The sequence below is a fragment of the Rhinolophus sinicus genome, chromosome 17 (assembly GCF_057876585.1).
Source record: "Rhinolophus sinicus isolate RSI-liver-muscle chromosome 17, RSI-T2T, whole genome shotgun sequence".
NCBI classification, from domain to species: domain Eukaryota; kingdom Metazoa; phylum Chordata; class Mammalia; order Chiroptera; family Rhinolophidae; genus Rhinolophus; species Rhinolophus sinicus.
Window position 1 is genome coordinate 150,286,316 of NC_142517.1, and position 13,422 is coordinate 150,299,737.

At 42.6% G+C, this 13,422-nt stretch overlaps 1 protein-coding gene across 5 annotated transcripts in view; it reads left to right on the top strand.

The window, feature by feature from the left end:
* The first annotated feature begins 4,189 nt into the window (after positions 1–4,189).
* TANC1 (tetratricopeptide repeat, ankyrin repeat and coiled-coil containing 1) overlaps positions 4,190–13,422 on the top strand; it is a 218,548-nt gene continuing 209,315 nt past the window's right edge. For 2 of the 5 annotated variants that reach the window (XM_019727214.3, XM_088794246.1), the window contains exon 1: positions 4,190–4,325. The gene's annotated coding sequence lies outside the window, so the exon portion shown is untranslated. Of the gene's footprint in view, positions 4,326–5,489; positions 5,512–13,422 lie in introns of those variants that run through there. The other 3 variants (XM_088794245.1, XM_019727215.3, XM_074336821.2) reach the window with 3 other exon arrangements.

The window sequence follows — 13,422 nt, forward strand, 5'->3', positions numbered from 1 at the left end:
TTAGGTTGTTATTCCAACCAAACTGGTCCTAGATAATGGGGAGGGAAAAACATAGTTTGTTGTCTGTTAAATAAAAGTTGGCTTTTGTAGAGCATTTTCTAATTTATTAAGTGCTTGTCACCTTATTTTATTTCATCTTCCCGACAAATGTGTGAGGCGGCAATCCTATGCTGTACTCCTTATTTCACAGATGAGGGAGACAAGGCTCAAAAGGATAAATGAATTGCCAGGAATTACAATTGCCAAAGTCAGAACTGGAGTCCAGATATGACGACTCCTATGTGAGTGCCTTTTTATACAACTTGCTGAGAGGAGAGAAAGCACCACTCCCAGGGTGGAGAATATTAAAATGCATTTGTTATACTCAAAGTTAAACGGCACATTTCTTTTTAAGCCAGCTTAGCCACATTCAACAACATTTATTGGAGGGATTACTACCTGATTATATTACCTCACCCTTCCTGAACATGGGAAATTTCTATATCTCCTTATAGATCATTTCACCATCAGAAGATTGGTCTAAATCTATATTTAAAATGCTAGTCAGATGGCATGCCATCTTAAACCAGATTCTCCCAGGCTTTTAGTTACTCCTACATTCTTATAAGGAAATGTGAACCCCTGAATCTACCTCCCTACTTTCTTTCCTCGGTGGATTCCTTATCGGTTTAAATATTAATAATTCACTGCCTCACCCCTATTGGATGAGTTTCTACAATATTGCCAGGCCATATGCTAGACCTGAAGAGGTGTTTATATGTCCCATTAGATGACTTTTTTAATTTAACTGCCTGGCTAACTGTGCACAACTATGGCTTTCAATATCCCTGGACGAATGTCTGCCATTAGCTCACATCTGACCATGGCACTGGTATGTGTGTGTGACCATGGATCATTACACACGCACGGATTGTGTAGGGGTATGTAATTTCATTGCTTTTCCCAACTGATTTCTACCTATAATCCAACTATTTCAGTATTCCCACGCCTTTAAAAATTCCTTTTCTCCCCAAAATGTTAAAAGGGAAAGGAAGAACGAATGGACCAAAGTAGAATGAATTCTGTAAACATTAAAAGATACTCCAAAGTAGGTGAAAAGTGTTTGTGGGCTGAATTATTTTGAGTCTGGATTCCCTACCTTGCCTTAATTTTTTTTTTTTAAGTCCTGTCTCAGTTTTTGTATTTAATTATTACACTGTTTTAAACATTTCACTTCTCACTATGTATTCAATACTACACATACTATATAATAAACACTGGCTGTGATCCTAACTTAGGCTTGATTTAAAATAGAAGTACTTAAGAATCTGAGCAAGAGAAAAAGCATTGTAACATGCACAAGCTACATTCTTTTCACGCCTTCCTCAGCCTATTGCCCTGGGATGTAAATTGCACGGTAAAATAACCAGTTTATTTGCTGTTTTCTTGCATTCTACTGAGAAAAGCTACATTGCTGGCAGACTGACAGAAACTTTAAAAATGGAATCCAGTATATGGTATATATGTTTGGGAATGTGTTCAGTATATAATAGTCATATGATCCATATTTCTTTTTCAGTTCGAATCAACAGAAATGTAATGAGTGAGCTTTTTAAACTTAATGGGATGAGCTGAAATACCCCCAAGAAAAGCAAGAGGTGATTCTTGCTCTCCCCTCCCCCAAAATACAAATAAACCATCACCTAACAACTAACTAAAAACATTTTACATTTTTAAAAGGAAAAGCAGAGTTTAAAAAAAGCATTAAATATCATTTTTTTGAACCTGTGCTCAGCTAATACTTCACATATTTGATGCTTAGAAAACGTTCAAATATTTTCTTACAGACTTGATCTTAATGGGTCCCCTTTTCCCCCCTCATCCATGAATTTTTATTACTCGGTGTTTTTGGCCTTGTCTTCTATAAAATGTACCATTTTCACTCACAGCTTCAGACAGCTTTGATGTTCTTAGTATAACATACTGTATGTAATGTTAGCTGTTTAAAGCTGGAGATCAGATTGTGCATAATAACATATGTAGTTTGGATTATATAAGCACTACAGGAAGAAGGGGAGACAGGGCCCTCTGTGTACAAATTTCAGATTGCTAGCTATATGCCTGTTTCGAATATTAAGCACTCCTAACTAGGCAGTGATGAAGTTACTTCTTTCGTGACTGTGACTTCTGAAACGCTGAAGACATTTTTTTCAACTAAAAAGAATCTAAAGACGATTCCAGTAATTAACATATTTACTTTATGTGTTTTTCTACTTGCTACTTAGGGAGCTCTGAGGATAGAGGGGGAAAAATGAATCTCACTGTCTTCAAAACCGAATTTAACTACGCTATTTCATCAAAAACTTGGTGAATATAGCTTAGAAGAGCCCAAGACAGAACGTGATACAAATTGTCGATTTCAGCCATTATACATTTCACCAATTATAAAGAAGTCTGAGGCAGGGAATTAGACCAGTCTATTTCTCCAGGATTGTTTCTTTTATATCTCAATAGTTCAGATTAGTTAAAACTACCATGGAGTTTCTCTTTTTTTCTTTTGTTTATGTCATTCTTTCATCATTAAGGTGGCTGTCTGGCTTTTTCATCTATTGTTGAAAGATTGCTAACTTTTATGCATTTCAAGAGAAGTTAAATAAAACACATTACAGTGTTTTTCAGCAATGAGACATTTCAGAGTGAAGAAATAAGTCAACGGTTTTTCTGGTTTAATAAGTTGATAGTTTACTTTAAATATTTCTGTCTTGCTTTGTTTTAGAACTTCAATGCTGCTGATATGTTTACTGCTCAAATATCAGTGCAGAAATAATCAGGCCTTTGAAACTATGGGTGAAAAATCCAGCAAATTTCAGCATTTTTTATTTACGTAGAGCGATTAGTGTGGCATTTTGCTTCCTGCCCCTTTTCGTAAGAACTTTAAGTATGGACACTCCCCTCCCCGGATATCTTTACATTGGGAAGCTCTGCGTGAGGTTGAAGTTTTTATGGGGGAACTTGTTTAAAACAGTTGTCTTTAAAGGCGGGTTTGCCACAGCAAGGTTAGAGGTTGCCAATAAATCCATTTATAGGAACTTCTGTATTCCCAGTTCCAGACACACCGTTGGGGTGACTCGTGCACAAGTCCCGCAGGCCACACAAGGCACAGCAGTCCTGGTTGATCCTTCGGTGACCAAGGCTGGTCTGGTCTGGTCTAAAGGGCTTTGGGTGTGGAGTGGGCTGAGCCGCCCAACCTGAATAGGAATCCCAGGCTGCCTGGGATTCTTAGGGGAAGACAGCGAAACCAGGACTCCTGAATCAGTAGGCCCTATCCCGGGTCTCGCTCTGCTGCGGAATAACAAAACATTTTGGGAACTTGGGAATTTCATTCACTCCTACCAGCCAAAACAATAATAGCATCTTTGTATTCTCCCGGCTCCATACCTACTCCTCCCGCGGATAAAAGCCCGTCGTTAGCCTTCGGTAGATGTAGCACAGACAGCACAGGGCCAGCCTGGAGCTGTCAGAGGAGGCTGTAGACACCGGGCCCCGGGGACACCAGGGCAATCTCCGGTCCCTAAACGTCCCCAATTCGCTCTGGCGAAAGAAAGACACAGCAGGCAGGCGAGAGATGCTCCTTACACCTTCGATTACCTTAGCACATTCTTGCCCAGAAAGTGAGTGTTTAAGTGTGTGTGTGTGTGTGTGTGTGTGTGTAGTTAAGTGAGGCAGAGAAAATTCAAGACAGTCACACAAGTCACCCTAAAGAATCCAATAAAACTTCAGCTTTGTAAATTGCTCCCATATGTCCTTCTCGGTTGTTTTTAAAAAGCAGCAAGGAGGGGAGGCCGGGTCACTTCACTGATTTTAAAGAGACTGAAAAAAAGACTATCACCCATCTTGATCCAGTCCGGGAGTGGCTCAAGCTCAGACTCGAGGGACTAGCCCCCTTGAGGAAAGCTGGAGACCTGGCCGGGAGAGACGGAGCAGGGGGGCGCCGGGCCTGAACCCCGCGGAAAGTTCGAGCGCCGCGATTCAACGGGTCCCGGGAGCCGCGGCAGCCCAGGGCGGGGAGGGGTGCGGGAGGCGCGGCCCGGGCCCGCGCGCGAGAGGAAGGTGCCTTCGGGAACACGCGCAAGGGCGGGGATTCGGGCTGCCAATGAGGCCCTGGTGTGGGCCGTGCGAGGCGGGGGGACGGGCGGGATCGCAGCCTTTGCTGTGGCAGCTGCAGCAGCAGCGGCCGCCTCGGAAGCGGGAGGAGAGGCAGCCGCGGAGCGCCGAGCTGGCCGCACCCGGAGGCCCAGCCCTGGGGGTGGGGAATCGCGCCGAGGAGCTGGAAACTTTCCCAGCAGGTAACTCCCGCCGCCCTGGCGCCACAGCAGGCCTCTGTGCGCCCGGGGCACGGCCAGATGCAGAGGAGCAGAGGGGAGGAGAGGGTCCCGGGGAGGAGGAGAGGGTGATGGGGAGAGTGGAAAGGCATGTGGGAAAGTTTCTGGATCCTCCCCCGCCCCCCACTGGGTACACCAAGGAGCTTTCCGGGGATAGGAACAGACATGTTGGGCACCCCGGGCCTTGGTCCTGGCGTCTCTGGAGAGTCTGCGCCTTCCCTTCGCCATCCCCTCCTAGCTGTACCGAACCGGCCCTCGGCGGAGCTGGGATTCGAGGGCACCCAGGACGCACCACCCCCCCGGCCTCCTCGCCCCCTTTCTCGCCTCCTCTGTAGCCCTCGGGCTTGGCAAGGGCTTGGGCTACGCCTGGTACCTGGGGCGGGGGAGACGAGGGAGAGGCGCTTCCAGCACCGCGGAGTCCAGGGTGACCCCCGCGTGTAGGGGAGCACGGATCGCGAAGTTGCTGGGTGAACTTAAGCCAGGGAGGGTGATGTCGTAATACCCCAGTCTGGGCTGAAAGTCTATTGCTTCGCTTGGAAGAACATTGCAATGAGCATATCCATGTTCCTTTGGGGGTGGGGGGTGAGCCAGGTAGGATTAGGTATTGAGGGGAGCTGAGAAAGACGAGAATTGTATCAAAATTGTGAATCCCCCTGTTGTTTGGAGAGTGGTCACTTTGAGAGTACTTATGTCAGGGCGCACTGTCTTCCTGAAGGACTTTGGGGTGCAGGCGAACAATGCTGGGGGTGTGTGGGGCTCCCGGCTTTGGCGCGGCAGCTTTCCGGAACGGCTGGCTAGGAAGGAAGCCCTAGGCATTGTGTGTTGTGTTTGCAGGCAGAAATGTCTCTGGACAAGCGTTCTCAAAACTTACTTGACTTATTGTACAAGGCTCCGGGAGGAAATGCGGCGGTGGCCAGGTAGAAATAAGGCGCCGCGGCCAGGGAGTCGGAGGACGCGGGGCTGAGAGACTGTAGTCTTCCCCTCTCAACTGCCTCCAGGCCACTCGCGGCAGCCCCAGCTCCCCATGCCTGGAGTGATGGGACTCGTCGCGGTAGCGCTGTTCCCTGTTGGAGTCATCTCGGAGAGGTTAGGAGGGCACCTTCATCTTGAACTTGACCCGAGTTGCAGCGCCGTCTGGGCGGGTTACAAGGTAAAGAGGAGCTGAATCTTCCCGTGGGATGGGCCTCCAGCTCTGGCACAGAAAGGAAGTGCCTGGTTCAAGATCTTTTGAGGAAAGGGCTTAGGATCGCTGAGGTCCCTAACTCTGGAAATACCAGACCACCAGACTGCAGAAGTTAATGTGTTTGAAGGCGGTAGGAATGGGAGAGGAAAAGAGAAACCTGGTTAGTTGGTACAGAGAGTTGGTGTTTCTCTGTAGTGGAAATGAAGGGAGTCTGCATCTCTGCTTTCACCAGATCGGCTGCTCTCTCTGTTTTTCCTTCCTGGGTCATCTTTATTCCTGCCAGGCTGGCACTCCTGGGATGGGGGGAGGGGAAGGAGAAGAAAGCAGTTGTGAAGCTTCTCTGGCTAGCTTGGAGGTATTCCCATGCCTGGATTTTAACAGCTGCTTCTTGATTGCTGGGAATGAAAGAATTTATGAGGGACTGAGAGATGTTCATTATAGTAGTAGTATGAATGTTTTACTCATTTAAGCTACTTAAGGATCTCACGAGGGACCTTCTCTAGAGTATGCCATTTTCTGCAAAGTTTGTGTCAGCCAGAATGCTTGGTGATTGTCAGTGAGAATGCATGGTAAATCTATCCTGGCAGAATTAAGACGAAAAGTATGCAGGAGAAAAGGAAATACGGTATCTGACATCCTTCAGGACTTCCTCCCAGGGTTGGTCCTGTCACCTGCCAAGTGAACTCGGTCCAGGCTTCCGCACTGTTGTGATTTGACAATAAGGGATGGGAAATAGTGTCATCGATTTTAATGGAGGCAGGAAAGTCCAGAATTAAGTTTAAAGCTCCCTTTCATGGCCCTGTCTCTCAGCTGGGTTGCCACAAACAACTTTTGCGGGGACTTGGAAGCTATGGTTTTCCTGCTTTCTTGGTTTAACCACCAGAATGTCCAAATTATCATAATTTATGTCCACTGTGGAACTAAAACATAACTGATTCATAGTCAGCCCTTTTCTGCTTCCCATAACAGCCTGTAGAAAAAAGAACATTTTTGTCTCTTTAACCACACACAATTTCTTTGGTGCCATAGTGGGTTTTTGATACTGGGTGATTGAGGACACAGTTTTAAAGGCAATGGAATCATCTCCATTAACTGTCCATTTTTAGGTGACATCCCTTTCTAAATTGCTGATTAATTCTTTATCTCCCAGGGAACATTAAAACCAGTATCCCTGGGCTAGTAGAACTGTAATCCATATTATAACGATGCCTGCCCATGTAGCTGGAGGTTAGTGTTATGTCAATGTTTCCGTTAGACTTTTCTAACCCAATTGTAAAGGTTTTGTTGGGGTTGGGTTGAAAGTAGGCTGTGAGTCTCATAGCCAGAGAAATGGCTTTATTTTTCTCTTTCCGAGGAAAAGTTTAGTTTAAATTTTAAGTTACAGGAGTAAAGTTTACAAAAGCAAAATAACGCAGAGGATTTATACGGATATGTAGATGTTCCTCGACTTAACGATGGGGTTACGTCCCGATAAACCCAACATAGGTGGAAAATATCACAAGTCAAAAATTCGTTTAATACTCCTAACCTACCGAACATGCACATCATAGCTTAGCCTAGCCTACCTTATATGTGCTCAGAACACTTACATTAGCCTACAGTTGAGCAAACTCATCTAACAGAAAGCCTATTTTAGAATAAATTGCTGAATATCTCATGTAATTTATTATATGTATCACTTTCACACCATCATAACGTCAAGAAAATTGTAAGTCGAACCATCATAAGACTGGGACCATGTGTGTGTGTTTGTGTCTGTTTGTCTTTCTCTCTCTCTCTGTCTCTGTCTCTGTCTCTTTCTCTGGGGAGGGATATGTTTTAGTCCTAGGATAGTTTTGTTTTGAACTGTCTAAATACATATTTCATTGGTGGAAAACTAGAATCTCTCCCTAAGCCCCCACCAGTTTACAAAAGTGTTTCCTGTGAAAGGCTCTTAAGCCTTTCTGGCCCTTGATTTTCTCAACATTATCATCCCTAAAATGCAATTACCTTTCAACCCTAAAGTTCTATGACTCTCCAAGAGTTTGAGAAGTGCAGGCATTCTGGAGTCAGTGCTATAATATTAGAACAGTACTTTGGGGTTTATAAAGGGCTTTACTTACATATTTCATCCCTGAACCCTCAGTTCAGTAAACTGAGGTGGGGCAACTTAGATCCATTTGCTCAATAGCATCTATAAATGGTGGAGTTTTACTTGAACCTAGGTCTTCTGATTCTCCCTATTCCTCCACTGTACCTTTCTTTATTCAGGGCATCGACCTGTGAATTGGCTAAAACCTGACAAACAGACTAATGTTAACGTGTTGTAGTTTCCTACAGTATTTCATGTATGGGTTACTCTGGTTTTAGAACCCCAGCGTTAATATCTATGCTTTTATGTCAACCATTAAAAACAGTTCACTGATAATGGTAATAAAACTTTCTCCCATAACAGAGCTCAGGAATACATATATCTCAAACTAATCATTTGTTTATTCTCAACTTCTATTTTATTAAGTAAGCTTCAGGGTAAAGTGTGATTTGTAATCTGGACTAGCACCCCAGACAGCATTCTTGAGGAAATCACTTCTCAAATTTGTATGTCTTTTTAAAAATAAGAAATATACATATTATTTGCCTTTCATCTTATTATCTTTCAGTTTAATTTACAAAGCCTGGATGAATGTCTCTTTTTTGGTGTTACCCTTTTTGGGTTCTTTTTACTGATATCTGGATAAATCAGGTTTTGCAGCACTGTGTGGGCTAAGTAAATTCTTCCCTTATAGTACTATTGGTTTAATGGTAAAGAAATAGTAGGTTGCAGGTGACCCATTTTCACTAAATGTTTACAGGGTTCTAAATGTTTGTCCTGTGTCCTGCTTGCCTACTTAAGAGCACTGAGTACAACTTGACACTCCTGTGGAAGCTGGCATGGATTTTCTTTAAAAGGTTCTTCATAAAATTCTGTGCTAAACTGTAAGCTCTTTTATGTCTTAGCAGACCATCCATTTTCAGCTTTGTAAACTTATTCTAAATATTAAGCAGTAGTGTCTCAGCTGCATGAAGAGGATGTGTCAATCAGTGCCGACTGTCTGACGGACTGATGGTAACAGCTGCCATTGCTCTGTGTGTGAGGAAAGAGATTCACGAAGCAGTATTTGCTAATGAGGGTGGGAGACTTTGTTATCAATGTACCAGAAAGGGACGAGAGCAGCAAAGCTGAAGAAGAACTTCCAGTTTTTTCTTATCAGAGAATGGATTTTGAATGACAAGGGGATTTTTGGTAAAGAAGCCTGTGGGGGACATTATCTTGTGGAGTGAAAGGGGTTCTGGTTTGGCTGGCTGTGTCACTGAGGATGGTTGCCCTTCCAGGGTAGATGTTGTCTTTAGGAGCTCCTGCAGGTATGTGTGATCAAGGAGAATATTCTGGAAAGAAGAATCCCATAGGCAAGAATATCAAGGACAAGGAAAGTGTTGCAGAAGGATGATATCGTCCCTGGATTTTAGCACAGGTTTTCCCACTACCACAGGGGAATTTTAGTAAAAATCTTCCGGCACCGTTGTATATAGATGTGAACCCAGGATGTTCACCCATGTAGCCCAGAGCCAATGACTCACCACCTTCCCTGCCCCACCCCAGCACATCTAGGGTTACTTGCCCATCATGAACAGTGGCTTTATTACCTCTGGGAGTCAGGGTGGGGTGGGGCAGTTTCTAAGAAACACTTGGCTATGACCTTTTCATGCATACGTAGTTATGCAAAAACAGGGTCCTATATTATATGTGCTTCTGGAGAAATCTGAAAAAGATTCGATGTACAAGGGTGTGTGCAATATATTTGCACAGTTTAGAGTACAGTATATCCTTACATAATGTGCTTTTTCCCCCTGTCCTATCAGTGCATTCTTCTTTGGCATTATTTTAATTGCTGTTTAGTAAATTTGTTACATACATTACTATAATGTATTTAGCCAGTCCATTCTTTACATTTAAATGTGTTGGAAAGAAATATCTCTTAGGCTATCAGAGCCATTTGGCTCAGATGTGATTTCCTCATCATTAAATCTCAAGACCCAGCTCAGAACCCAGTACACAGAGGTACCTGGCTGCTGGTAGCTTCATCATCTCACATCTTCAAGAAACTGACTCTTTGCTTTTAGTTCCAATTTGGGAAAACCCTGGAGAGAACCAGATTGGACTCATGCCAACCAACGGAGAGGTATGGTTGGCAGTCCCCATGAGACCCACAAGATGTGATTATGGGGAGACAAAACGTCCCACAAAGAAAGGGGTTATTGTTAATGGAAGAGGGAAGGATCTGGGTAAACAAAATACAGGATGTTTCTATTGTAGGATATGTTTCCAAAAGTGGAATTGCTGTTCATAACAACATACCAATATGCCAAAGGGTATGGACATTTTTAATGTTCCTGTGTCATACACTCCACAGTGTTGAGAGTAGTAGATGTTTTCACATTGTGTGGGGATTTGAATCGCTGCGTTTATAGGCACTAGTGTAACAGAGTATTGAATTACTGCAAAAAACTCGGGAGGTGGTCATTATTCCCATGTAACTCATTATACACGCCTCTTTCTGCCATGCTTTATACTAAATTACTTGGGATTAGTAGCATCAATTATTAATGTTTATTGAGTGCTTGCTGACTCTGATGTTTGAATTTAAAAAACATCTGTGGAAATGAAACTGTAGTGTTTTCTTCCCTCATTGTTCTACATAAATAGAGTGCTATGGCAGGGATGGTTTGTTGTCCATGCCACAGCATTCCCCATCCTGCTCCCCTTTCCTCCTTGTGGCTTACACAGACAACTGTTTATTTTCTCGGGATTCAGAGCTGGGTTCAGCTAGATGGTTCTTCTGCCTGTGCCTAGGCTCACTCATGCTCTGGTGGTTACATGATTTACTGCAGGGGCCATTGCTGTAATAATTTACCACCTTATTCGATAACATAATCCTGCTTTTGATTTTCCACTGGCTGTGTACCGCATGGTAAGTTGGGTGTGTGTCTCCTTCCCCGGGGAGTGAATCCTGATTAAAGCAGTTTAACTTTAGGAATGCCATTCCTGTTTCTGTTGACTGGTTAATGACTAGATATGTGATACTATTGGGTCTCACCATATTGGGAATCTACGGTTGTCAGCAAAATAGAACAGATTGACAGTCTGAGGCTCACAGAGTACAAACATGGAAGGTGCCTAAGACGACAGTGACTTTTTTAGCTGCTGAATTAACCAACCCTAGAACCACTGTGACTTTCTCAAGTGAGAAAAGAAGTCTCATTATTGTTTGAGACAGTGATCTCCAAAGTGGAGTGTACTAGATCATCCAGTATGGGAGGAAGAAAATATTAAAACTTTATCTAAACAAAAATTAAGCTTTATTAATATTTAATAGATGGGTCGATGTTGGTTGGTATATATGAAAGTCTTCTGTTACTTAGATGATTTGCGGTCACTCAAGGGAAGAGTGGGGCATTGTACAACCTGGTGGAATTGGCAATAGTACCTTGGTTCTTTTTCTTGCCTTTGGTGGACTCTATCCATGTAAATGGATTTATGGATTATGTTACCTAGTTTTAAGTAAACTGTCTTCCATAAAAATTGGCACATGGCTTAAACAGATTCTTGCAAAGAAATTGTAATGAAATAGTGTAAGTATATAGGAACAAGAAAATGTCTTATTTGGAGATTAGGAAATGAATTTTAAATCAAATTTAATAGGAAGTTGGTATAAAAATTGTGTATGGGTTTGTATAAATAAATAAAAACAATAATACTGTTTGAATTGTTCTCATCCTTTAACAAGTTTTTTAAATCAATTAAATTTTTTTCAATTACAGTTGATATTCAGTATTATTTTATATTAATTTCAGATGTACAGCATAGTGGTTAAATGTCTGTATAATTTACAAAGTGATCCCCCTGATTAGTCTAGTACCCACCTGGCACTATACATAGTTATTATAACATTATCAACTATATTCTCTATGTTGTGCTTTACATCCCCGTGACTATTGTGAACCTACAATTTGTACTTCTTAACCCCTTCATCTTTTTCACCCAGGCTCTCAACCCCCTCCCATCTGGCAACCATCAGTTTGTTCTCTGTATCTTTGAGTCTGTTTCTATTTTGTGTGTTCATTTATTTGGTTCTTTAGATTCCACATGTAAATGGGATCATATGGTGTTTGTCTTTCTCTGTCTTATTTCACTTAACATAATTAATACCTTCTCGGTCCATCCATGTTGTCGCAAATGGTAAGATTTCATTTTTTTATGGCTGAGTAATATTCCATTGTATATATGTACCACATCTTCTTTATCTGATTGTCTATTGGTCCATATTTGGCTATTGTAAATAGTACTGCAGTGAACATAGGGACGCATATATCTTTTTGAATTAGTGTTTTGTATTTCTTCAGATAAATACCCAGAAGTAGAATTGCTGGATTATAAAGTAGCTTTAAAAAGTTCTCAAGGAATGTTTATAATGTACTCACTTCATTAGTATAGACGTGTAATTCATAACTCTAGTGTTTTAATTGTGTAAGTTATATACAACTTATAGCATATTGGGAGTACATATTTAATTTTTTACTGTTCATGCTGCATGAGCAAAACAGTTTTAAGACCACAGTGTAAAGTCATTTATAATCACTTACTTTTGTTATTTGCAGCTGAAAAGACCATAGCTGATTCAAGGACAGATAAGAGCAGTAGCTGTCCCCTTTTTATTCATAGCTTTCAAGCCTTTCCGTGATATGGTTCGTGATATGGTTCGTGACTGTCTTTTCCAGACCCAGTTGTCCTCTCTGTGCCTCTGTAAATGCCACTGAGCTCCTGCTCATTCTATAACTGTCACGTACTATGTGTGAATTTTGCCTCTGAGGCGCCTGTTCTCCCCTTCCCCACCACTGAAATTTTCATTGTCCTTCAAGGCCTAACTCAAATAAATAATGTTTTATTTATTTATCTGATTTCCCCCTTCTGCATTTAAATGTTTCCTTCTACTTAACCCCCCTAGCACATTGCTTGTACATTCATTATAATGTTTCACTCTTTTTGCCTTTTATTATTAAGTTGTCCACCTCTTTGCTTTGCCTGTAGATTGTAGACTTCTTGATGGTAGGGGTCCTGTCTTGTCTTGGTCACTTTTTTAAATTGCTTTTTTGCCCTTCTGAGAGAAAGGGAGGGAGACAGAGAACCCACAATTGTTAAACATGACTCTATGCCAGTTCCTGTGGGAGGTTTCGCTCCCCTCCAGCCCTTGACAGCCTTGGGAGGTAGAGAGCTTCATGTACACGTGAGGGAGCTGAGGGCAAGGCACACACATGGCCAAGACAGGAGGATTCAGGATCCAAATCTGGTCACGTTTATTCCAAGGCTGCTTGGTCTGTCCTCACGCGTGTTGCCTGCAGTTACACATTGTCCTTTTTCTCATGTGGGATCACTGACATGGGTGAAAATGGGAAGCTCCTTGGGATGATAGTGCAAAAACATTACTGGACATTCCTAGGCAGGTGCAGTGAGTTCACAGGAGAGTCTTCTGTCCTAGTGGAGTGACAGGAAAGGCCTGGAGGATGAGATCTATGAAGATCTAAATGCCTGTGGACAGTTAGCTGTCTGCAAATACCACCAAGCACAGTCTTGGGAGATAGACCTCAGTGGTGGGGTCTGGCTTGAGCATCCCTGTTGGGAGACAGGAGCGTCCCTGTTGCACGCCACATTGCTCAGCTGAATCAAATTATTTATGCCGATATTCTCTCCATGGTAAGGATAATTGAGGGTTGACAAGTTGTCAGCTTTCAAGTTGCGCCATGTTAAATATATGTTATCATGATGGAAAACAGACATCTCTCCAGGGTTTTAAGGGTCAAATG